This window comes from Artemia franciscana, chromosome 17, assembly GCF_032884065.1.
Source record: "Artemia franciscana chromosome 17, ASM3288406v1, whole genome shotgun sequence".
Classification (NCBI taxonomy): domain Eukaryota; kingdom Metazoa; phylum Arthropoda; class Branchiopoda; order Anostraca; family Artemiidae; genus Artemia; species Artemia franciscana.
The window spans coordinates 34,644,425-34,671,403 of record NC_088879.1 but is presented as its reverse complement, the minus strand read 5'-3'; the positions used below and the strand labels follow the sequence as shown (position 1 = coordinate 34,671,403).

The 26,979-nt window shown below is 35.4% G+C and overlaps 2 protein-coding genes across 5 annotated transcripts in view; both read right to left on the bottom strand.

Moving 5' to 3' along the window:
- LOC136038178 (uncharacterized) overlaps nt 1-14,296 on the bottom strand; it is a 118,955-nt gene extending 104,659 nt beyond the window's left edge. Inside the window, exon 1 of the mRNA XM_065721255.1 lies at nt 14,288-14,296. The gene's annotated coding sequence lies outside the window, so the exon portion shown is untranslated. The remainder of the gene's footprint in view (nt 1-14,287) is intronic.
- LOC136038179 (unconventional myosin-Va-like) overlaps nt 1-14,382 on the bottom strand; it is a 53,999-nt gene extending 39,617 nt beyond the window's left edge. The window contains exon 1 of one of the 4 annotated variants that reach the window (XM_065721257.1): nt 14,270-14,382. The gene's annotated coding sequence lies outside the window, so the exon portion shown is untranslated. Of the gene's footprint in view, nt 1-3,020; nt 5,796-14,269 lie in introns of those variants that run through there. The other 3 variants (XM_065721259.1, XM_065721256.1, XM_065721258.1) reach the window with 3 other exon arrangements.
- Nucleotides 14,383-26,979: the final 12,597 nt, after the last annotated feature.

The following is a 26,979-nucleotide window of genomic DNA, read 5'->3' as shown; positions in this document are numbered from 1 at the left end:
GAGAGGGAACAAGACAGCAAGAGAGAGATAAAGAGGAAGAGAGAGGGAAGAGGAGCAGAATCTCTTAATTAGCTTTTTATGGTCTTTCTCGGACGAGCTAATGTCTATCTTTTCACAGAGGAAAAAGAAAAGCAGGCAAAATATTGAAGGAGTCCATGTCTAAAATTAAAAAAAGGGGGTGTGTGAATTTAGCACTCATGTCAAACAGATTTGATCACTTTCTAAGACAAGCAACAACAAATATACTCAAAATTAAGCAAATCAGCTCATGCATACTGAAATTTCTGACCAAAGCGGACAAAATTTAGTTGGTAAAGGGAAGTCCCCAATATATCTTCGACACTATCTGTAGCCTAGCGTAAAAGCCTAGCCTAGAGTCATGTAGGCTGCAGGGATACTCTATAGGTTAGGGGGTTTTGTGAATCAGAAAATAGTAGATACTTCTTATGAGACTAGTATTCAGGTGCTGTGAGTTTTCTTTCAAAACACAAAAAAGAATTTCATAACACCACATACTAAATTAATTGTAGCGCGACCGGTATTTATAGCTAAATTATAATCAATGTTTGTGTGACCACACACAGTCACGTACTGGGGAGAAAGACGGCCCCCCCCCAAAAAAAAATACCCTCAAATTTACCCTCAAATCATTCCAAGTGGATGTGTAATATCTTAAAAAGCTCAAATTTTTGGGCTTCAAAAGCCCTCAAATTTTTGAGGCTTCAAAAGCTCAAATTTTCAAAATTTTCAAATTTCAAAAGCTCAAAGCTCAAATTTTTGGGCTTCAAATTTTTGGCCTCAAAATTTGAGGGCTTAAAAAGCCCTCAAATTTTGCAAATTTCTAGGCACTTGGCTCAAATTATAAAATAATAAAAAAAAACTATTACTCCCACCCCCCCCCCGAAGAAAAATCTTGCAACCATGCCTGGTCATGCTGTTCTTTCTAATTTGGATTCTACTAGTAGCTGTTCTTTCTAATCTCTGTTAGTAGCTGATGGTTTACTGTTTGTCTCCGTGCTTCTTTTCATTATTGTAAGTTTTGCTGTATTTACCTTGACGTTACCCTAACAGGATTATTATGTTCCTTGAAAAATTGTCGGATAAAGTGTCAGAAGTTTTCTTACTTTAGGGTTAATATAAGGCTTATTGCACAGTCATGACTTTTTTTTCAGCTTTTCATAGACCATGGATAGTATAAAATCAGGATCTGATTTATCACTAGTCGACTTTGCTTCTCCCCCCCCCCCCCCCTGGAATCAAGACGGACATGTTTCAGGGATAGCCTTCCACGGGAAATCATTCCAAGTGGATGTGTAATATCTTAAAAAGCTGTTCCTCAAAGTACTCAGTACAAGGTGTCTTCTCTTGTATATAAATCGACCGTCCCGTGCTCATAATTTATTTGTCGTGTTGATTTGGTGAAAGGCGGTATTAGTCAAAGCAACTCATTGCAGGAAGATTAGCAGTGGTGTCAATTGGGAGAGGCTGTGCCTGCTAGATTTTTAACTCATTTGCAACTCATCGCAGGAGGGATAGTAGTGGCGTCAATTGGGGAGGGGCTGTGCCTGCTAGATTTTCAACTCATCGCAGGAGGGATAGTAGTGACGTCATTGGGGAGGGGCTGTGCCTGTTAGATTTTCAAATCCTTTGCAACTCATCGCAGGAGGAATAGCAGTGGCGTCAATTGAGGAGGGGCTGTGCCTACTAGATTTTCAACTCATTTGCAACTCATCGCAGGAGGGATAGTAGTGGTGTCAATTGGGGGGGGGGGCTGTGCCTGCTAGATTTTCAATTCATTTGCAACAATTGGGAAGGGGCTGTGCCTACTAGATTTTTAACTCATTTGCAACTCATCGCAGGAGGGATAGTAGTGGCGTCAATTGGGGAGGGGCTGTGCCTGCTAGATTTTCAACAATTAAATTATTATATAATAATTAAATAATAATTAAATTAAATAATAATTAAATACCATACTAATTAAAAACCATAATAAAAAATAACCAAAAATTACCAAGTTAATAGCCATAATTGGACTTCAAACAAACATCTGGTCTTTTTTCATACACCTGTCACAACTTATTATAGCCTAGCTTTTTTTAGTGAGAGTTTATGATAAATAACAAATTGAGATAATCGAATATTGAAATAATCGAATGTTGTAAATATTAAAATAAATTAATTGAAAGGAAAATATTGAAAAAGAATTTCGTAGTGAAACAGTGAACTTTGTAAAAACAAAAAACTTGTTTTTTTTTTCAAATAATAAAGAATGTTCGGATATTTTGGCAATATTCCTAAGACAGAACGTTACTAGAGCGGGAATATATTCAAGAAAAATCAAAAATGTTTGATATTTATATGCTTAAATCTGCTTATGCTTAAATCTGCTTATGCTTAAATATACTTATGCTAAAAGTGCTTAAATCTGAATTTGCGGTAGAAGCGATTATTATATTTGTAAACAGCATTAAAAAAGGTATCGAGTGGTATATTCACTTTATATGAAAGCCAGTAATACTGTTTGCACCAGTTTTACCGTTTAGGTTAGGAAAAGGAAACTTTCGGGGATGAATCTGAAGACTAGAGTATCTCCCGGGAAGGTATTTTGACGCAACTACCTCCACTCCTTCTCCCTCTAGCGGGCCCTGACCTGATGACCTTCAAAAATATATGTGTTATTCTGAGATAGCAAGAAGTCAATTAACTAGAATTATACCTTATATTTTCATCATATTTTAGTATATTTCATTAGGATTAACCTAATTTCAATTCACTTCTCGAGTGTGTACTGACTAATACGGAAGTACCAACAGTTCAAAAAGGGATGTCCTTTTATTAGACAGTGGATCGAAAAGGGCTATCTAGGACGTTTTGTATCTGTTTCACTATCTAATGAAAGAAATAATCCCTATTTGAACTTTTATTTGTTTGCTATTCTTAACCTTCACTTGAAACAATCCCACCGACAGGAAAAGCTGGGTTTGAGAGTAGCAAATATAAATATAATTAAATACACTTACGGCTTGACTCTCTTCTCCACAAACAGCAAAATATCCAAGGCAGAATAATATCACAAAAAATACAATTTTCCTCATTTTCTATATCCGATATTTCTTCACTAATTCACATAAAACACTAACTGACCCAATTTATGATATTCTTTTAAAAAACGAACCAATAGTCGACGGGGGAATTAATATTTTACACAATCACCAGGGGACAAGATTACCCACTAGACCAAAAAGAGTTGATTCAATGTTAGATTACAAGAGGATTATTTCGCAACAGAATAATTAACTAAGTTGCTGCAGTGAATGGACATGATATTTACGACATTAGTTAGTTTCAGATCTATCCAGTCAGCAACAGGGGCGTAATCTGCTATGGGGAAGGGGGTGGACCTCGGTTTAACCCCAGACACAATCTCCCCCCCCCCAGCTGAAATTTAGTTTCTTCAAAAATCTTTTCAAAACTAAGGTAAGCCTCCATAATTCAATTATCCACATAAATTAGTCAGTTTTTTAGTATACCAACACGATGTCATATGGCACATTTTTAGTTTTCACTGTCATTTTCACTTGATTTGGGAAAATCAGCCCCAGCTTTGCCCTTCCCCGAAGATTTTGACAAAATTACGCCACTGTTTAGCAACTGGAATTATGATATTACCTAGACTTTTTCTTAGGGAATGATATAAACTTGCTGAAGATAATTTACTATTTCGGCATGTTTCCCGTACCTTTTGAAGGTGTTTTTATAAAAAAAAAAAAAAAAAAAAAAAAAAGGCAGAGCGAATTTCAAGCGTCTGTTAATAGATGGATAAAGCTGAATCCCAGCTATTGATTGATAGCGAAATTTTCATTTTCCATAAAACTCTGGCAAATTCAAATGGCGTGAAATTTCTCATTTCCCTACTGTTTTTCAAATCATGCCAGAAATCCACCCTCCTCAAAAGCTTTCCCGCAAGCCCCGTCAGTTTACGTCCCCTTTGAAACGTAAGGTTTTGCAACAGAGCCGTAACAACCTACACACAGGCTTAACAGCCGTAAAAGGCGTAACTACACACAGGCGTAACTACACATTCAGAAGAAAATCCTTTACCATGAAAAATAGAAAGCAAAATCTTACTAGAGCAGAAATAAATAGATAAGCAGAACTTTAAATTGAACCTGATTAGTACAAGTAAGCCTGGTGTAATTATTTTACACCGTAAAAGGCATGCCGTAAAAGGCGTAACTACACACAGGCTTAACAACCGTAAAAGGCCATCAAATATTTAATTGCATTTATTTGTTTCAGACTTGTCCATTCAGCAAGCTAAAAAATATTACTTTCAGGTTTTCTTAAAGAATGATGCGCAATTTCTCAAAAAATATGAAATTTTACCATTTTGACATTTTTATTATAGGTTTAAAACATATTTTTCAATACAAAAAAAAAATTAAAAGAAAATGTGTTTATAGATAGATCAAGCTGAATCTCAGCTATCGATTGATAGCAAAATTATCATCATCCTTTAAAACATTAAAACAGTAGGCCTTATGTTTGGGAATTCTGGCAAATTTCCCCAGGGTAAAATGTCCCCTTTTCTTATTGTTTTTCAGACCAAGCCGAAAATCCACCATCCTCGAGCCCCCTCCCCTATCAATGGAAAGTTTTTCCTACGGAAGATTCCCTCAAGGAGAATTTCCCCTGCCGAATATTATTATTCCGGAAGTACTGTAAGAGAGCTCTTCAAAATTGCCTATAGTGCCGCGACAAGCCGCGTCGGTTTATGCTCCCTTTCAAACGTGCGACTTCACCTTTTTCTAAGAGAATGATATACACTTTCTTAAAAAAATAAAAATTTTACGATTTTGACATATTTTTCATAGCTTTTCAACATGTGTTTCAATCAAAAAAACAAGAGCCAAGAGCTCATATGGCACTTGCGACGAGGTCAGAAGAGCCAAGAGCTCATATGGATAGCATGAGCTCTAGCAAAATTCTAAGAATCAATAGATTGCTTTAAAAAGAAAATCAGAGGCTTAATGCCGGCCGGGATTTAAAATAAGAGCTCTGAGTCACAAGGTCCTTCTAAATATCAAAATTCATTAAGATCCTATCACTCTCTCGCAACTTAAAAATACCTCAATTTTTCTAATTTTTCCTCTCCCTTCAGCCCCCCCAGATGTTCGAATCAGGGAAAACGACTTTATCAAGTCAATTTGTAGAGCTCCCTGACACGCCTACCAATTTTCATCGTCCTAGCACGCCCAGAAGCACCAAGCTCGCCAAAGCACAGAAACCCACCACCTAACCCCTCCAAAGAGAGCGGACCAAGTCTGGTTACGTCAGTCACGTATCTTCGACACTTATAAGCATTTTCCAAGATTTCCCCCTCCAGCTCCCCACAATGTCAACAGATCTGGTAGGGATTGGAATAAGAACTCCGAGACATGAGTCCCTTCTAAATATCAAATTTCATAATGATCCGGTTACCCATTCTTAAGTTAAAAATACCACAATTTTTCTAATTTTTTCAAATTTACAACCCCTAGCTCCCCCAAAGAAAACGGGTCCGTACCAATTATGTCATTCTCGTTTCTATAACTTGTGCTTATTCTTCCCATCAAGTTTCATCCAGATATCTCCACTCTAAGCGTTTTCCAAGATTTCTGTTTCCCCTTCCAACCTTCTATGTCCTCGGATCTGATTCGAATTGAAAATGGAGCATCTGAGACATAAGATTCTTCTATATATCAAGTTTCATTGAGATCCGATCACCCATTCGTAAGATACCTCGATTTCACGTTTTCCAAGAATTCCAGCCCCCCCCCCCCCAACTCCCTTCAATGTCAACGGATCTGGTCGGGATTTAAAATTAGAGGTTTAAAGCACAAGATCCTTCTAGATATCAAATTGCATTAAGATCAGCTCACCCGTTCGCATGTTACAAACATCTCATTTTTTCTAATTTTTCCGAATTACCCCCCCCCCCAACTCCACCAAAAAGAGCGGATCCGACCCGGTTATGTCAGTCACCTATATTGGACTTGTGCATATTCTTTCTACCAAGTTTCATCCTGATCTCTCTGCCACAAGCGTTTTCCAAGATTTTTGGTCGCCCCCCCTAATGACACTGGACCCGGTCGGAATGAAAATAGAGACAACTGAGTTTCGAGATCCTTCTAAATATGAAATTTCATAAAGATACGATCACTCTGTCGCAAGTTAAAAATACCTCATTTTTCTAATTTTTAAGAATTAACCTCCTCCCCCAACCCCCCAAAGAGAACAGATCCGTTCTGGTTATGTCAATCCCGTATCTAGGAATTGTGCTTACTTTTCCCACCCAAGTTCCATCCCGATCCCTCCACTCTAAGCATTTTCCAAGATTTTAGGTTCCGCCCCCCCCCCCCAACTTCCCCTTCACTGGATAAGGTCTAGATTTAATATAAGAGCTCTGAGACATGGTATCTTTCCAAAAATCTAATTTCATTAAGTTCCGATCACTCCTTCGTAAGTTAAAAATACCTCATTTTTCTAATTTTTCAGAATTAACCCTCCCCCCTTCAATCCCCCAAACAGAGCATATTTTCCCCTCGTACTCCCACAATGTCCCCAAATCCGTTCGGGATTTAAAATGAGAGCTCTAAAGCACAAGATCCTTCTAAATACGAAGTTCATTAAGATCTGATCATCCATTCATAAGTTACAAATACCTTATTTCTTCTAATTTTTTCGAGTTACTCCCCCCACCCAACTCCACCAAAGAGAGCAGATCCAGTCCGGTTATGTCAGTCACGTATCTTGGACTTGTGCTTATTCTTCCCACCAAGTTTCATCCTGATCTCTCCGCTTTAAGCGTTTTCCAAGATTTCCCCCCCCAGCCCCCCCCCCCCCAATGACACTGGATCCGGTCAGGATTTGAACTGAGAGATCTACGTCCTTCTAAAAATGAAATTTCGTTAAGATCCGATCACTACTTCGTAAGTTAAAAGTACCTCATTTCTTCTAATTTTTCCAAATTACTCCCCCACCCAACTCCACCAAAGAGAGCAGATCCAGTCCGGTTGTGTCATTCACGTATCTTGGACTTTTGCTTATTCTTCCCACCAAGGTTCATCCTGATCTTTCCGCTTTAAGCGTTTTCCAAGATTTCCGGTTCCCCCCTCCAATTCCCCCCAAGGTCACCGGATCATTTTTGTAACCGGAAAGTATTTTTAGTAATTTCAACTATTTATTCTATGGCCTTTGTGATTCAGAGGACAAAATTTAAGCTTTAGTGTAAAGAGCGAGGTCTTAACGAGTGGGCGAACCCTCTCATACACGTAGAAAAAACAATCGAATATAGAAGTTTGTTACGTAAGCTAATTCGTAAGTTACGTATATTTTTTACTAATGAAAACGTACGTAAAAAACTAAAAGTTCTAGTTGCCTTTTAAGTACCCAAGAAATTGGAGGACAACTGGGCCTCCTCTCCCTCTTTTTTTCTCAAAATCATTCGATCAAAACTATGGGAAAGCCATTTAGCCAAATAAATAAATATGCAAATTTCGCTTTAATTATTCATCTGCAGAGAGCCGAAATCAAAACATGGATTGACTAAAGAACATTCAGAAATTAAATAAAAAAAAAAAGTTTTTTCTTAACTGAAAGTAAGGAGCGACATTAAAACTTAAAACGAGCAGAAATTACCCCGTAATTAATGATAGGGGCTGTTCCCTCTTCAACGCCCTGCTCTTTACGCTAAAGTTTTTACTGTTTCAAAAAGGTGAGTTGAGAGTATCAGTTGACAAGGAATTGTTCATTAATGAGCATACCATTTAAATACTGTTAATACTCATAACTCATTAAATGTAATACTAATTAACTCATTATAGGTATGTGCATTACAGCTAAAACTACTCTGTAGGCATTAATTAACATTTTATTCCTACTATTGGTAGAATTATGCCTTCTTTACCCCCCTCCCCTCCATAGCATCTCAAAATACCTGAAAAGCCAAGTGTACAGTAGTTTTGGTTAAAAAAAAAAATCACCCAAATGATAGATGGCGTTAATGATTTTTCAATGCTAGCACCAGTTTCCAGTATGACAAGTTTCAAATACTGTTAATTAGTACCATATATTTAAATACCATTAATGAACATACAGCTTCTTCTACCACTATTGATTCATTCAAAATATCAGTTGACAAGGAATTGTTCAATGAGCCCTGGTAAACAATTTGGAACTTGACTGACAAGTTGAGTACACTATCTTCTTCAACTGGTAATCAAAGGACACTCCAATAGCTAGCAAGTGTGACTTAGGTAATTATGTCTATTTTTGAAATCATTTCCTAAAGAATATTTTTGTACATACAATATTTACTAAAGTTGAATTTTAATCAACATAAGCATTTAATACTGATTTGGGACGTCTCCTACAACCAAGGAGGAGAGCTATGGCCCTAGCCACCCCCTTACCCTAAATTAAACCACTCCACTCCAACAGTAGGAAGTATTTTCTTAAGGCAAGGTTGGTAAAAAGGTAAAAAGCCAGTAACAGATACATTTCTATAAACAAAATTACAAACCAATCCTTGTTTGTGTTAAATGACTAGTTGCAATTCAGCAACAGAGCTGGGTAAAGGTAAAGTCAGGGCATAACAGAAAACAAGGAATATACACAATTAAATTCTTTATGTTCTTTCCAAATATAATAATTTATATAAGCACCCCCCCCCCCCAACCTGCACAATGGGTTCAGATATAGGCCATTTAAAAAACACTGTTGCTGAAAAATAAGCATAAAAGATAATGACCAAATCTGTACACTTCGAATATAGCCCTGGGTTATGCCTGGCCCAATAGGGAGGGGTGCCAAGGATGCAAAAAAGACAGCAGTGATTACAACCTCTTGAAAGGAGCATTGAATGGAGAGTAGAACACTTCACCCTCTTTCCTATCCAATTTCTGGCCTATACTACACCTTTGTCTACTGCCAAACCGAAAATTATACTGTACCAAAGTGCAAATTCAGATATCTATCTTAGCCTGTGGCTATATCCAGGCAATAGCAGGGAAACTGGAAGCAACTTTGAAATTTTCTGAATTGTGCAATTATGGTGTTTTGTTCAGAATAGAACACAGACTCTACTGAAACCAAAATATGGATGCTCAAATAATTTAGTAAAAGTACGAATGAAACTTGGATTAAAGTAAAAGTACCATAAAGAAAACTTCTAATGAAGCTGTACTGATAAGAAAGAAGCTAGGGTATATAAATCCCCAGTGCTCTTTCAGCATATATAACCCATCACTCAATAAGGGTCTGATTGCACTAAAGGAACACTTTTTTTTTCCAATTTCATTTTATTCATCAACATACTCTCTTTCAAGAGTGATATATACATTCTAGTTCTTCTCTAACCATTGGTCTATGTAAATAATATGCAAACAATTTGGCTTTGGTCCCAGAATGGTCCACACTTTTGGCACTCTCTTTTTTGTTTGACCCAAACTTCTTCCCCTGGAGCATCTTTTGCACGTCAGCAGAAAGCCAATAACTTCTGGGGCTAAATTTTTAGAGAGTAGACTAGGAGGGGAGGCTTTGGTTGTTTCAGGCAAATTTCACAGGCTTCTGTTTGCTTTGCTGAAAATCTTTTAGATTCAACTATGCAGTGGTGAACCCATGTCTTGTCCATTGGTATGTACCAATGCAAGAATCTTTTTTATTTGCTTGAACAGCTTCAAACAGGGCTTTGAATCATTGAAAGAGTTCAGTTATAGCTCAGGTGTAAGAAAACAGCATAGAAAATTGTAGAAATAACACAAGGTGTCAGCTATCTCACACAACTTCATTTTATTGTCTTTAATAATTACTTTGTTGATATTTTCTTATATTTTCTGGAAAAACTGCTGAAAATAGGCCAATCAGAACATTCAGCAACACTGGTTCTTTTATGACCATATTTTAATCAGTATTTCAGTTGATTTGTCTGATACAGAGTCATCATAGTGTAAATCAACCCACTAATTAACTTCAACTTTTCTCTATGGAATAATAGTAACTTATCAACACACATAATTCTTTTTTAGTCTTGAAGATTACATAATTACAAAACTGCAATTGTCAAAACAGCTGCAACCTCTATACTAACAGTAATGACACCATTAAATTTGGACATATAATCAGTTTGAAGGTTAGTAGTGCTCAAAACAGGTGAATGTATCAACAATGTTGCCATAAATGTGCCAGACCAGGGACTATTTGATTACTACTACTAAAACTCTCACTGCAATGCAAAGCCACCTGAGGATAACACAGGCTCTTCTTCTACCCCAACCTATTCAAGGTTTCCCTCTTTATACCCTTCCAGAAGTCTCAATTTCCTTTAAATCCTTCCTTACCATCTCTTCCCACCCCATTCAAGAACAACTTCCTTTTTGTTTGGCCAAAAAGAACAATCTTTGGCAATATGTCATTTTTCATCTGCAGAAAATGTCCTAGTCATCTCAACTTTTCTCTTACTACAGTCTTAGAAAGCAGGATACAACCACAATTTTGTATAGCTTACTGTTTGAAATATAGTCAGTCACAGGGTACCCAAAAAATCCATAGATGATTCCTCTAGAAAGCATTTAACAATCCTTCTCAGTCTTTCCAAGCACCTACATTGCAGAACAATACTTGATGACAGACATCACTGAAGCTTGTGGCAAATAAAATTATTATTCTTCACAAAACTTGTTTAAGACTGAATCTGCACAAGATTGGGATGTTTTGTTCCAACTTTTAAGATCCTGTGCCCCAGACTGGACAGCATTTTACAAGATTTTAAAACAGCATTTTCCATCAAGCTAAAAATGTAAACTTGCAGCCAGGCTCCATAATTAAGGTATATATTCTCTCTAGAACAAGAAATTTTACAGCAAGTATGCAGCTGTGTCTTGTACCCAAAGAACAAGATACTTATCTTTATGATAAGCATCTCTCTTATCAGTTGATGATGGTGATACAAACTCTATTGATGTGCTGTGACCTAGCTTAAATTTATCCAACATTTCCTATAGACAGAGTGTTTCTTTCCCAATGTGTTATATACTAATGGATGCAGAAAAAACACTTAACAAAATAATACCATTTTTGTCTTATTCTGTTTTTTATAGGACAATTACTTTATTTGTGATAAGTGCCATGTCACTGAATTAATATTGATTATCTTTCAACTGTTTTCTTTGAAGTTGTAATAAGTGTTGCCAATATTATGCCAAAATCGACAGTAAAAAGTGTTGGTGTGTCTGATGAACTCGTCATGCAAATGATGTTGGAAAATTAAGGATTCTTAGTGCGAACACTGATGGCCTCTTCAACAAGGTTCCAGATCTCCATCTCTGCCTAGCAAAAGAAACAGTTGATATTGCAGCCATATCTGAGATATGCTCCAAAAATGTGAAACAGCCTCTTACAGCCCAAGCACTTGAAATCAGTGGATACCAACTCATATCTAACATTGAGTCAGATGCCTGCAGGAGAGGTGTTGAAATATATGTAAAAAACAGTTTCAAGGTAAGCACTTTGATTCCTTCTTTCCATTGCTGTGTTTGGGTTGAGAATGTCTGGGTTAGACTGTAGTGTGGTAATTTTACAATGGTGGTTGGAGTGGTTTATTGTAGTCTTAATACTCCCTCTTGCCTTGAATCAGAACAGTATCTTGCTAATATCATTTCTGATATTATCAAAGACTCTTGCAATCAACATGTGGTGATTCTTGGAGACTTCAATTTTCCTGATTATGATTGGGTTGATGGTTCTGGTTTTTCAGCCAAAGAACAGGAATCTCCATTTCTTACTTGTCTGTCTGAACATTCGCTGTTCCAAACTGTTGACCAACCTACATGGTACAGAGATGGTCAAGCATCTAACATACTGGACCTAGTTATTCTTAATAATCCAGATTTGTGGACTAAAAATGAATTTCTTGCCCCTATTGGTAACAGTGATCATGCTGCTATCCTCACAGAATTGCGCTTGTCTACTACTCAACCTCTTCCTAAACAAAACAAAGTTATTGATTACATGCATATCTCTGAGAGACTTGCTGACTTTGATTGGGATACCATATTCACTTCAGATATCAAAGAATCTTTGCAGAAATTCAAAGCTGTATTGCTAGTTTTTGAAAAAGCTCACACTAGAACATTTTGGAGGAGACAGGCAAAAACACTACCCTTCATGACTTGTCTAACTAGCAAACTACTGAATAGGAAGAATCGAACCTGGAAACACTTCAAAAAAAAGAAAACAGATGCAAACTATCAGAAGTATCAAAAGGCATGGAATGAGGCCACCAATTCCATCAAACAACTGAAGAAGAGATATGAAGAAAGGTTAGCTGAAAACATAAAAAATAATCCCAAGCTGTTTTGGCAGTATACTTCTGTTAAATGTCGAAATAGGCACTCTGTCCCTGATTTGACTCATCATGGTCAGACAGTTTCAGACCCAACTATTAAAGTCAAGATCCTAAATACCCAATTTGCATCAGCTTTTACATCAGAAACTGCTAGTAAGCTCTTGGCTCCCCCCTCATATATTGTTGCTCAACCAATGCCACCTCTTGAGCTGACTGAGGAGTCTGTTATGAAACAGCTAGCTTTGTTGGATGTAAATAAATCTGCAGGGCCAGATGGCCTTCACCCCTATCTCTTGCATGAGTGCAGAACAGAAATAGTATGCCCACTCTCAAAACTCATTAGACTATCTCTTGATAGCTCAAAGCTTCCTGCTGAGTGGAAAGTGGCATATATTACCCCCAGTCACAAAAAGGGAAGGAAGGATTCTGTGGAAAATTACCAGCCTATTAGTATTACCTCTGTTGTTGTTAAGATTTTTGAACGTATTGTCAACAAAGCAGTTATTGAGCATCTTGATTGGAATCATCTTCTTAACAGCTTTCAACATGGTTTCTGATGCAACAGATCAGTTGACACTAATCTGCTTGAGTCATATGACTATATTACAAAACTACTGCAGTTGGGAATCCCTGTTGACATGATCCTCCTTGATTTTTCAAAAGCATTGACAAAGTTGACAAAGTTTGTCATAGGAGACTTGAGCTTAAGCTACAATCTATTGGTTTGCAGGAAAAAATTCTTAAATGGATTCTGGATTTCTTGAGGAATTGCATTCAGCATGTAAGACTGTTTGATGCACATGGCAATCCTACTCTATCCTCCTCTCAGAATGTTATCAGTGGGGTTCCACAGGGTAGTGTTCTTGGCCCCACCATGTTCAATATTTTCATAAATGATGCTCCTCTAGCACTTAAAAGCAGGATGACGTTATATGCTGATGATTCCAAGGTAATTGGTCCAGCTAGCACTCTTGAAGATACTTCCCAACTTCAAAATGACCTTGATCTCCTTAGTGTGTGGGCAAAATCTTGGCTCACTTTCAATGTGTCAAAATGTCATGTTTTACACTTTGGGCACAAGAATATCAATACAACTTACTCTCTTTACAGTCAGCTCCTTTCTCCAGTGTTGGAAGAACGTGACCTAGGAGTAATTGTTGACAATGATCTTAAATTTAGCACTCATGCAAAGAAGGCAGCAGCATCAGCTAGCTCATTACTAGGGCTCATAAAACGAACAATTTCCTCCCGTTCTCCTAAAATTCTGAGCCTTTTGTGAAGCCTTTAGGGCTATAATGAAAGAAAGGTTGAGATGGCTAGGCCATGTTCTCTGGATGAAGGATGACAATTTGCCAAATATTGTCCTTTTTGGCCAACTGTCTGGTGCTACATGGAAAACAGGTCATCTTTGTCTGGGTTGGGAGAACGTCATAAACAAAGATTTAAAGGAAATGGGAACTTCCTGGTGTGTAAAGAGGGAGGCCTTGAATAGATTGGGTAGGAGGAGGAGCATGTGCAGCTGTGTTGAACTCAAGCAGCTTGGTGCTGCAGTGAGTTATTAGTAATAGTAGTAGTAGCCTAGTAGTACTAAATATGGTTAGAAAAAGAAGGCTTACATGAGACCAAAGCTAAATACAAGACAGGATGATCGCAGTTTAGTATAAAATATAAAGAAACTTGTTTTAAAATATATCATATAAGTTTTTTTTAATGTTTCAAATGCAATAACCAAATTTCCTACATATTATGGCCCTAGGCTGTAGAAATAAATCCACTCTTCTTTTTATCTATTGTCCTCTAGATACAGTTAAGATTTTTATTAAAAACATTAATCAACATCTTTTTAAAAATAGCAAACATTTTCTCGCGGTTAGAAAGTCAGACCAAAAGATTTTAACTCACAATGGTTATGTTCAACTGAATTCCAATCGCTCATATTGAGATAGATAGGTTATGTTCAATATATCTGCATTCTTGAGATTTGAAAATCATGCCAGAGTTCACAGAAATGAGCCAGCGCAATAGCACAGGCACAGGAATAGCGAAAAACGTGTTTTTCGCTCTCTCCCAACCTGGTTCTTCCGAACCCGGTTCTTGTTTTAGACTTCATAGAAATAGTTGAATTAAGAAAAATATTCAGAACTAATATCATCAACTCCACGAACAATTATAAAAATAGAAAATTATTTATTTAGCTTCTCTATTTGATCTGCAGCAAAATAACACTATTTAAGTAAAAAACGAATTTGGCACAATGTGTTTTTATATGGTTTGTTTTAGACCGAGGCACTACGTAAAGAAAGTGTTGTCGTTGAATCTTTAAAACGGTCGATTTTGATAAGAATTGAAAGTTCTCGTGGCAATTTTAATAGAAAAAGTGATTGGAGGCCAACCAGCCCTTCCCCCCATGGCAATCATTTCCTTAAAAACATCAAAACATTATTTTAAGACATCCGTTTTTTAAGCATATTTGAAAAGTCTAGGGAGAGGTCTTTAATTTATGCTAGTTGCTCATAGCTTTGATTTTAGGTTTTTATGGAAGGGGTAGTCGTACGTTTTTTGAGGGTGGCTTATTCAGTTTGGAATCAATGGCCCTAGCGTCCAAAAGTGATCGGGGACCACTTTTTTCGCGTCCTGTTTTTCCCCAATGCATATGATAGAAATTTATAGATAGGCTATACCATTTAAAATAGTTTAAATATCATACAACAAGGCCTTCGGGGTTCGAATAGACTTTCCGAATCTAGGGGCAAGGGTTGTATGTTATGTGTCGAAAACATGTAGGTATTTTATGGATTAACTTTAGAAAATGTCATTTAATTGGAAATTGAAGGTTCTTGTACCATTTTTAATAATAAAAAGTTATTAAAGGATAACCAGCCCCCCCCCAAACCAAGCATTTCCCAAAAACATATAATCAAAGTTTGAGATAACCAATTTCCACCATATTTGAAAAGTCCAGTAATGATATTAATGAGGATGACAAACACTCTACTGAACTCAAGGCATGTACTATAAATTAAACTAGTTGCTTATTGTTAGCAAATAAGGTTTTATGGAAGGCTTTAGTTCCCTTTTAAAAGTCAAAAGTAATGCAGGGTAACTAAGCCCCGCCCCCACGTCCTCTTTTCCCCAAACATATCTGATCGAGATTGTGATAGAGCCATTTTGCTGAAAATATTCTAAGGATCATATAAGAAATATTCTAGGGTTGACTCAGCCCACCAGAGCCCTGGAGCATGGGTTGTGAGTTGTGCCCTGAGGGTATGTCATGTTTTTATTGAATGGGTGGATTGCTTATATGATCGAATCGGCAATATTTTTGGAACGGTTTACCGCATCAACAAGAAACTTCAGGGTCATGATGAGCAGGGTTGCCACCTTGTACACTTTTTTTGTGAAATGTACTTTTTTTCATCTTACTGGAGACGCAAAAGAGTGAAAACCACTCTTTTTGGGGTTTGATTTTCATTTATTTGAAGCGTCAGTAGTTGGCGATTTCGCAAGAAGGGCGATTAATCCAAGGAACAGGGTTGCTAATTTCCATACTTTTCGTGCCAAGTGCACTCTTTTTGACTTCACTGGGGATGTGCGTGCAAAATTTTTAGCTTGCACTCTTTTTGAGCCAAAATTGCCTTTTGACCTTGATTTACACTCTTTTTGGCATTGGCATTTGGTATCTTGAATCATGAGTGGAATGTTGATCTGGCCGAAAGGCAACATTTAATTGCTATTGCTGCTAATAATACTCTTGCTACTGCTGTTCTTACTACAGCCACTGCTACTGTGATTCCAGTAAAATTAAGGCTGTGCATGTGATGGTGAAAATTTGACAGAATACTGAGGGATGAATCAAAAGTAATATTCACATGCTGGTAGTCAATAAGGGCGTATCTCAAGAATTAATTTGGTTATTAAATTGGAACTTTCATAGAATGCATAAAGGCGAATAAGAACTGCGTAATATGTGTATGTCGCTACTAACACTACCACCGCTCCTGAATTTACTATTGCTATTACTACTGCTACCAAATTACTCCAACTACTGCTTCAATTGCAAAAATTTGTAAGAATTAAAGCATTAAGATGAAACGGGCATCAAAAAGGGGTCAAAAATGTATACAACAATATTTTTGGAACAGCCTACCGTATCAAGGTGAATCTTCCAGGTGATAATTGGAGATGTTCAACTGGTCAAAAAACAATATGTACATGCTGCTTCTGTTATTAACACTGCTGCTACTACTGTTACTAATACAACAGTAAAACTGCAACTACTTCTCCCACTACTACCACAACTATTGAGATAGTAGTACCGTTAAGGCCAAGCCTTTGAAAATGAAAAGTAGGGAGAATATTGAGGGAAAACTTGAACTAACTAAAAGACACTATGTGAATTCAGATTGTCAAAAGAGCGTATTTCAAGAATTGATTTGGGTATTTAGTTGAAACTTTCAAAGAATGCTGTTAGGGAAAAATCAGTTGACCGAAAGGCAATATGTGCAAGCTTTTATTAGTACTACAATCATTGCTGCATTTACTTGTTCTACTACTACTAATGCTGTTACTCTAACTAGTACATCTATTGCAACTACTTGTAAGGCTAAGATCATTAAGATAAAAATTTCAAGCAGTGAGTGAATATACAGGTTATCAAAAGGACATATCGGCAATGTCATAGCATAGGCTAATTGTATTAAATTGAAAATCCCAAGACTTGATGAGAGGGATGTTCGATTACCAAATGGCAATATTTTAATACTTCTGCTGCAATTAATACTAGATCTAGTAATATTTATACTACTAATAGTATTTCTAATGCTAACGCTACTACTGTGACTACTATTACAACTATGGCATGCACAAAGGTGGAATTTTCCGGGAGTTTTTAGGAGGGAAAGTGAACTGAATCGAAACAGACCGTCTGTTTACAGATTGTTGAAAGGGCCTTTCAGCGATTTCTTAAGAGCAGTTTAGTGTGTGAAGTTAAACTAACCAAAGGATCATGTTTGCATCCTAATGCTACTGCTTATGTTCAAAGCACTACTACTACTATTACTACTACTGCTATTGCTACTGAAGGTAAGGCTATTACTATTAATGTAGTGCTGTTGCTTCTTAAGCTACTATTATTGCTACTGGTGCTGATAATACTGCTTTTAAAGCTAAGGGTACTAAATTAAGATTCTGGACAATATTTTAACATTGAAACAGTTCATGGTAATGAACTGTAAGTAAGGAGCGACCCGGTTCAATAGTAACCAAAAGTCAAAAAACGGAATTTGATATCAATAGATATATCAAGATAATCATCTTGTTATGTTGATCTCAAATATACAAGTTTCTTTAAGTCTGGTCTTACCCATTAAAGGCTAAATCCCTGAGAAAATTTGCTCGATTTTCAAAAAATGGGGGAAATACCTCCTAAAAGTCACCGAATATTGATGGAAACCACACCGTGAGATTCAGCGTATCAAAAAACCCTGTTGTAAAAGTTTGAAGCTCCTATCTGCAAAAATGTGGAATTTTGTATATTTTGCCAGAAGAAAGATCACAGATGCATGTTTTTTTTCCCAAGGGTGGTCGTATCCACCCAGTGGTCCTGGAACATCGTGAGAAGGCACATTCAAACGGTAATTAAAAGTTGCAGTGCCCATTATAAGTGACCTAAAATATTGGAAGGCAACTAGCCCCCCTTCCCCGCCCCTTTATTCCCAAAATCGTCGGATCAAATTTTTGAGAAAGCCAGTTTGTTCATCAGAGTTGAAAGGCCCAATCACTGTGCCTTTGGATATAACATGACTCCCCCTCCCCCCAGAGCACCAGGGGAAAAGTCTTTAAGTTATAAAATGGGAAGCATGTATACATTTTGGGGGGAGGGGGACGAATCTATTATGTTTTTTTTCAACGGGGCAATTTTCCATGGAAAGGGAAATTTCCAGGGGATGAGCGTTTCAGGGAAATTATAACTGGGAGAACTTGTCAAAATTCCTATACAAAATTCTTTTCATGTTTCCTGCTTTATTTCTGACAATAAATTCACTGATTTAACGATTGGCTGATGAATATTTCTGGTTTTACCTCGAAGTTCAACTGTTATAGTTTTGAGGTGAAGTCCCTTCTAGTTTTAATGTTTTGACCAACACCCACATCAATTTCTAAGAGTTTGCTTACACTTTTTTGTCCAAAATTGGCTAATTTAATACCCCTCCAGAGGGCTCGAGTGGGTGGATGCATACTTCGTACACTACCCAAGCTAGCCCTGCTTACTACCAATATTAGAACTAATATTGTACTGCAGTGCAAGATCATTGGCACTAATGATGTTCACATGCACTTTGCTTGTCGTAGAATTGTCTGTCATTTCCTTGGTAATTTTATCTGCTAATGCCATTTTAATTTTACTTGCGATTTCATTGTCTATTACCATATCATTCTACATAGGTGGCGGTTTCGGCATGTCCAAAAGATATAGTTTATGACCTCAGAAGTGCAGTTGATCTTTCTTCTTTTTACCTTTTGTTGAATGCTAATGCCAGAAAGATGGCGATAGTCTTTATCAATAGGTAAGGTATTTCCCACGCTGTAAGCTAAAAGTTAACCTTCGATGTCAACTACGATTTTTACGCTTGCATTCTCTTTGAGTGATATCTTCTCTGGATATTTTAGTCTCGTATATACCCCTGTCAGAATTGTTTTATTTTTTCGTAGTCCAAAGAAATTTAATCTCTCATCTGATGAAAAAGCTCACATATATTTGTCCTTGCTGTCACTATTAGTGCTTCTTCTTACTTCAAATATTTGTCTTTGTCAGCATTCAACGCTACGATAAATCTAAAATGCCCACATACTTTCTTGAAGTATTTATTAATGTTGAGCGATGCTTTGCTTTTCATTAAATTATCTCTAATTACCTTGGTGAAGTTATCTGCCAATACCCATTAATTTTGCCATATTATTTTTTAAAGTTTAGCGGTTCTGACACGTGGACAAGATATGCTTAATGATATTAGCAGAAGAGTAGGCCTTTCCTTTTCCCTTTGCTTTCACTTGAATACTAACACTAGAAAGATGGTGGTAGGTTATATCAATGGGTAATGTGTTACCAGAACCATTTGTAAGAAGACATCTCTCGTCATCAGCTATTGCTCTTATACTTGCATACTCTTTGCAGGCTATCATCTCTGAGAATGTTACTCTCACATATCCGTCATTACCAAAGTTGAGCTGTTTCAGTGCTCCAAAGAAATTTAATATCCCCCGTCATGTCAACCCTTGCATACATTCCCAATAGTGTCAAAACCAGTACTTATTTTACAATTCCGACAATTTCTTTTTCAGTATTCAAAGCTGTGATAACTCTATCATGATGCACACTTTCTTAAAACATTTCATCATCACTAAAAAAAAGATGAAAGTGTTTATCCTTCTAGTGCACAATTAATATCGATCAAAACATACAATAAACTAAGTAATGTCGATGATTGAACTCAAAGTAATGAGGAGGCAGTCGAATAGAAAAAAAAATCATGTTTTCCAATAATTACATAATGATATCCGTCAAAATCCCATCAAACCTAATGATTCTTATTCTTGCGTCACATTTGACTGTTGGACAGGGTATATCTCTAAAAATATTGGAAACCACTTCATATGTTTCTAATTCTAAAATAAACATATTCATCTTTCTCTGACTTTGGCAGAAACCTTTATTCGTGTTTGTGCCTGATTTGAATCTCAATAAATTCCTTTAACATGGTTCTGCCCACAAGCTCATCACACATATCATCATTGCTATTATTCTGTTTAATGATGGTAAATGTTGGTAAGCTGCCATTGACACTGTTAACTTTCACTGATGTTTTACTTTTTATTCATTTGTCTTTAATTTTCTTGGTGATATTATCAGCCAATGCCCTTTTTAGCTATATCATTATGCATATTTCCACATTACTATTCAACTGGTAACAGTTCTAATACGTGGACAAGATTTGGTTCACGATATTGGTAGAAGAGTATGCTTTTCCTCTTTTTACCTTCTATTGAATGATATTGCCCGAAATAAGGCTAAATTGGCTTGAGAACGGCTAGCGTGTTACAACAAGCAGTATCAAAAAATTTTTCCTCGTCATAAACTACTATTTTAATGCTGCATTTTCTATGAGTAGTTTTCTCTTCCTTAGGAAAATATTATGTCTGTGACTTTTGAAAAATTTCTACTCACCTGCCTCTGAATCTTGATAAATTCCCACTCAATTGCCTCTGAATCATGATAAATTCCCAATTCATACGTTTCTAACTCTTAAAAAAATTCGATCCATGTCTCTCAGAGTTCAGTAAATGTTTTTTTTTAATATTTCAGACTTTAGTACACCACATGTGAAACTGGTAGTAGTGTCTGAGTCTGACTGAATCTTGATAAATTCTCCAGTTCATATGTCTCTAGCTCTAAAAAGGATCCGATTCACCTCTCTCTGACATTAAAAATTATGTGTCAAAAAATTATGTCCCCCAAAACAATTGTCCCAAAGAATAAAACGTCACTACAGTCAATAACTTTCTGACAGAAAAATCACGACTGAAATATTTATATCATCTTTATTTTGTATTTTAAATATATCACGTTTTGGTTATAAGTATATTTAACGAGATTTTAAGACATGAAAAAAAAAGTTTAAAAATTTGAAAGTTCAAAACAAACAAAGTAACAAAAACAATCATTGCAAACATTATTTTTTTAATAGAAAAAATCACAAGTGACATATTTATATCATATTCATTTTGTATTTTTAAAGCATCGAATGGGATTTATTTTTCTATTATTATATTTAATGTGATTTTAAGAATTGAAAAGAATTTGGAAAAATTTCTGTTAAAAAACTTATGTAAAAAATCAAAATGCTCAGAATCGAAATTAATTAAGACTTGCCTCAAGGCTAAAGCTTGTAAACTACTCGAAGGCAGCTTTTATGTGCTTCTTAGTTTCCATATTGGTGTTTACCGTCCCCTGAAGGTCTATGTTCGAAAATATTCCACGGATTAAATTCAAAAGCTCAAGATTGGCTAGTAGGAATGTGTGTTTTTAAAAACGAATGATTATATCTATATATATATATATATATATATATATATATATATATATATATATATATATATATATATATATATATATATAAGTTGTCTGAGGATTATGTCTGTCGAGTGACGTCATGTCATCATGAAGTTAGTTGTCGTCATGTTTTTATGACGATGACGTCATTAAAGGTATTTAAGAAAATCGTTCACAGGCAAATTTTTAATTGTAAGAAGGTCGTGGACGGAAAAATGTTTAATTGTAAAATGACTGAAGAACCTACAATGGCAACAGCCAAGGAAGCTGCTCAAAGAGTCTATGCCAGAAAACTTGCGGCTGATAGAGAAAGTAAGAAAAGAAAGCGTGCCGAGGAATCACAAGAACAGCAAGAAAATAGGCTTGCGGCTTATAGAGAAAGTAAGAACAGAAAGCGTGCCAAGGAATCACAATATATCTATATATATAAAAATAAATGACGATCGGGACACAAGGAATATAAATGACGCCCGGGACACTCAAAGAGAAATCACAGACTGGGACACCGGGAAACAAATGACGACCCGGACACAGGGAATATAAATGACGACCGGGACACAGGGACACAACTACAACGGGGACGCCGGGGGGCACAGGGGGATATGTAAATGACGATGGCGACACAGGGAATGGTCGATTAGCAATCACCATCAACAAAGCTCAAGAGCAATCATTAGCATCATGAGGTATAGATCTGAATACGGATTGTTTTCCCATGGACCATTATATGTTGCATGTTCAAGAGTCGGTAAACCCGACAATCTATTTATATGCACAGACAATGGGACAGCAAAGAATGTTGTATATTCGCAAGTTTTACGCAGTTAAAAACATATTTATATATATCTATATATATAAAAATAAGTTGTCTGTGGATGGATGGATGGATGTGTCAGGTGACGTCACCTGAAAAAACTGGATCAGGTGACGTCAAAACTGAAAAAACTAAAAAAAGGCAAAAACTACAAAAAAAACTAAAAACTAATAAAAAAAATAAAAAAGCTAAAAAACTAAAAAAACTATAAAGGTAAAAACCAATAAAAAACTAAAAAAAAAAAAACTGAAAAAACTAAAAAAGGCAAAAACTACAAAAAAAACTAAAAACTAATAAAAAAAGTAAAAAAGCTAAAAAACTAAAAAAACTAAAAAAAAACTAAAAAAAGGTAAAAATTAAAAAAAATAAAAAATAAAAAAAAACTAAAAAAAAAGGAAAAAACTGAAAAATAAGCTAAAATAAAGGTAAAAACCAATAAAAAACTAAAAAAAAAGGAAAAAACTAATAAATGACGACACTCAAAGAGAAAGCGACCAGGACAAAAGGAATGTTCGATTAGCAATCAACAAAGCACAGGGACACAGGGAGTATAAATGACGACCAGGACATAAGTAAAAAAAAAAACTATCTATATATATAAAAATAAGTTGTCAAACTAAAAAAAGGCAAAAACTACAAAAAAACTAAAAACTAATAAAAAAGCTAAAAAACTAAAAAAACTAAAAAAAAGGCAAAAACTACAAAAAAAACTAAAAACTAATAAAAAAAATAAAAAAGCTAAAAAACTAAAAAAACTAAAAAAAGGTAAAAAAACTAAGAGAAAGCGACCAGGACAAAAGGAATGTTCGATTAGCAATCAACAAAGCACCGGGACATAGGGAGCATAAATGACGACCAGGACATAAGTAAAAAAAAAATTAACAAAACTAAAAAGAAGGTAAAAACTACAAAAAAACTAAAAAGAAAAAAAACTAAAAACTAATAAAAAAACTAAAAAATCTAAAAACCTAAATAAACTAAAAAAGAAAAAAAAAGGAAAAAAATAAAGGAGAAAAACAAAACTAAAAAACGAATGTATATACAGACCGGTACACCGGGATACAAATGACGACCGGGACACAGGGAATATAAATGACGACCGGGACACAGGGACACAACTACAACGGGGACACCGGGGGAAACAGGGGGATATAAATGACGACCGGGACAAAAAAACTAAAAAGAAAAAAAAACTAAAAACTAATAAAAAAACTAAAAAATCTAAAAATCTAAATAAGCTAAAAAAGAAAAAAAAAGGAAAAAAATAAAGGAGAAAAACAAAACTAAAAAACGAATGTATATACAGACCGGGACACCGGGATACAAATGACGACCGGGACACAGGGAATATAAATGACGACCGGGACACAGGGACACAACTACAACGGGGACACCGGAGGAAACAGGGGGATGTAAATGACGACCGGGACACCGGGACAGGGAATGGTCGATTAGCAATCACCATCAACAAAGCTCAAGGGCAATCATTAGAATCATGAGGTATAGATCTGAATACAGATTGTTTTCCCATGGACCATTATATGTTGCATGTTCAAGAGTCGGTAAACCTGACAATCTATTTATATGCAAAGACAATGGGACAGCAAAGAATGTTGTATATTCGCAAGTTTTACGTAGTTAAAACCATATATATATATATCTATCTATATTCACAGGTGGGACATAGGGACACAACTACAATGGCGCGTAACTATTATGGCGCGTAACGACTTACGCGCGCGGGGGGGCTTGGGGGGGCGCGAAGCGCCCCCACCAACTAGGTGTTGGGGTGGCGCGAAGCGCCACCCCAACAGCTAGTATATATATATATATATATATATATATATATATATATATATATATATATATATATATATATATATATATATACAATATATACATATATATATATATATATATATATATATATATATATATATATATATATATATATATATATATATATATATATATATATATATATATATATATATATATATATATATATATATATATATATATATATATATATATATATATTCACAGGTGGGACATAGGGACACAACTACAATGGCGCGTAACCAATATGGCACGTAACGACTTACGCTCGCAGGGGGGCTTGGGGGTGGGCGCGAAGCGCCCCCACCAATAAGGTGTTGGGGTGGCGCGATTCCTTGTGTCCCGGTCGTCATTTATATCCCCCTGTGCCCCCCGGCGTCCCCATTGTAGTTGTGTCCCTGTGTCCCGGTCGTCATTTATATTCCCTGTGTCCCGGTCGTCATTTGTATCCCGGTGTCCCGGTCTGTATATACATTCGTTTTTTAGTTTTGTTCTTCTCCTTTATTTTTTTCCTTTTTTCTTTTTTTTCTTTTTTAGTTTATTTAGATTTTTAGATTTTTTAGTTTTTTTATTAGTTTTTAGTTTTTTTGTAGTTTTTACCATTTTTTTAGTTTTTTTAGTTTTTTTTTTACTTATGTCCTGGTCGTCATTTATACTCCCTGTGTCCCGGTCGTCATTTGTGTCTCGGTGCTTTGTTGATTGCTAATTTATATTATATTTATATTTATATTTTTTATATTTATTAATATTTTTTTAGTTTTCTTTTTCTCTTATTTTTCAGTTTTTTCTTTTTTTTTTAGTTTTTTCTTTTTTAGTTTTTAGTTTTTTTTTGTTTTTTACCTTATATTTATTAATATTTTTTTAGTTTTCTTTTTCTCTTATTTTTCAGTTTTTTCCTTTTTTTTAGTTTTTTCTTTTTTAGTTTTTAGTTTTTTACCTTTTTTTAGTTTTTTTAGTTTTTTTAGTTTTTTAGCTTTTTTAGTTTTTTTATTAGTTTTTAGTTTTTTTTAGTTTTTGCCTTTTTTTAGTTTTTTCAGTTTTTTTTAGTTTTTAGTTTTTTACCTTTTTTTAGTTTTTTTAGTTTTTTTTCTTTTTAGTTTTTTTTGTAGTTTTTACGTTTTTTAGTTTTTTTTTCTTCTTTTGTATTAGTGTGAAATAATTCAGACGTCATATGCGGACAAACACGACGTCATTCGACAGACAGACAGACAGACATAACCCACAAACAACTTATTTTTATATATATTTATTCATATTTTTTTAGTTTTCTTTTTCTCTTTTATTTTTCAGTTTTTTCCTTTTTTTTAGTTTTTTTCTTTTTTAGTTTTTAGTTTTTTTTTAGTTTTTTACCTTTTTTTAGTTTTTTTTAGTTTTTTTAGTTTTTTAGCTTTTTTAGTTTTTTTATTAGTTTTTATTTTTTTTGTAGTTTTTGCCTTTTTTTATTTTTTTCAGTTTTTTTTTTAGTTATTAGATTTTTACCTTTTTTTAGTTTTTTTTTAGTTTTTTAGCTTTTTTAGTTTTTTTTTCTTTTTAGTTTTTTTTGTAGTTTTTACCTTTTTTAGTTTTTTTCTTCTTTTGTATTAGTGTGAAATAATTCAGACGTCATATGCGAACAAACATGACGTCACCTGATCCATCCACAGATCCACACACAGACAACTTATTTTTATATATATATAGATATATATATATATATATATATATATATATATATATATATATATATATATATATATATATATATATATATATATATATATATAATTTGTGGAATTTTGTATTTTTTGCCAGAAGACAGAGCACGGATGCGTGTTTGCTTGTTCTTTTTTTTTCAGGGGTGATCGTATCAACCCAGTGGTCCTAAAATGTCGCAGAAGGGCTTATTCTAATAGAAATTAAAAGTTTTAGTACTCTTTTTAATGACAAAAAATTGGAGGATACCTAGGGTCCCTCCCACGCTTATTTTTTCCCAAAGTCACCGGATCAAAATTTTGAGATAGGCATTTTGTTCAGCATAGTCGAACAATCTGATCATTATGTCTTTTGGGACTACTTAATTCCCACAGTCCCTGGGGGAGGGACTACAAGTTACAAACTTTGACCATTGTCAAACAGTCCGTGGTAACGAACTGTAGTAAGGAGCGACAAGGCTCAATAGTAACCGAAACTCTAAAAAATGGAATTTTGATACCAATAGTAACATCAAAAGAATCGCATTTTAATGCTGATTTTAAATATATAAGCTTCATTGAGATCAGTTATACCAATCACGACTTACGAGCCTGAGTAAATTTGCCTCATTTCAGAAAACAGGGGGAAACACCCCCTAAGGGTGATACAATCTTAACGAAAATCCCACCATTATATTCAGCGTATCAGAGAACCATATTGTAGAAGTTTCAAGCTCTTATCTACAAAAATGTGGAATTTCGCATTTTTTGCCAGAAGACAGATCACGTTTATTTGTTTTTTTGTTTTGTTTTTTCCCCCAGGGGTGATCGTATCGACTGAATGGTCCTAGAATATCGCGAGAGGGCTCATTTTAACCGAAATTAAAAGTTCTAGTGCCCTTTTTAAGTGACCAAAAAAATTGGAGGGTACCTAGGCCCCCTCCCACGCTCATTTTTTCCAAAAAGTCACCGGATCAAAAATCTGAGATAACCATTTTATTCACGATAGTCGAAAAACCTAATAACTCTGTCTTTAGGGACGACTTATTCCCCTGCAATTCCCGTGGGAGGGGCTGCAAGTTACAAACTTTGACCTGTGTTTACATATGGTAATGGTTACTGGGAAATGTACAGATGTCAGGGGCATTTTTTTTGTTTAGGG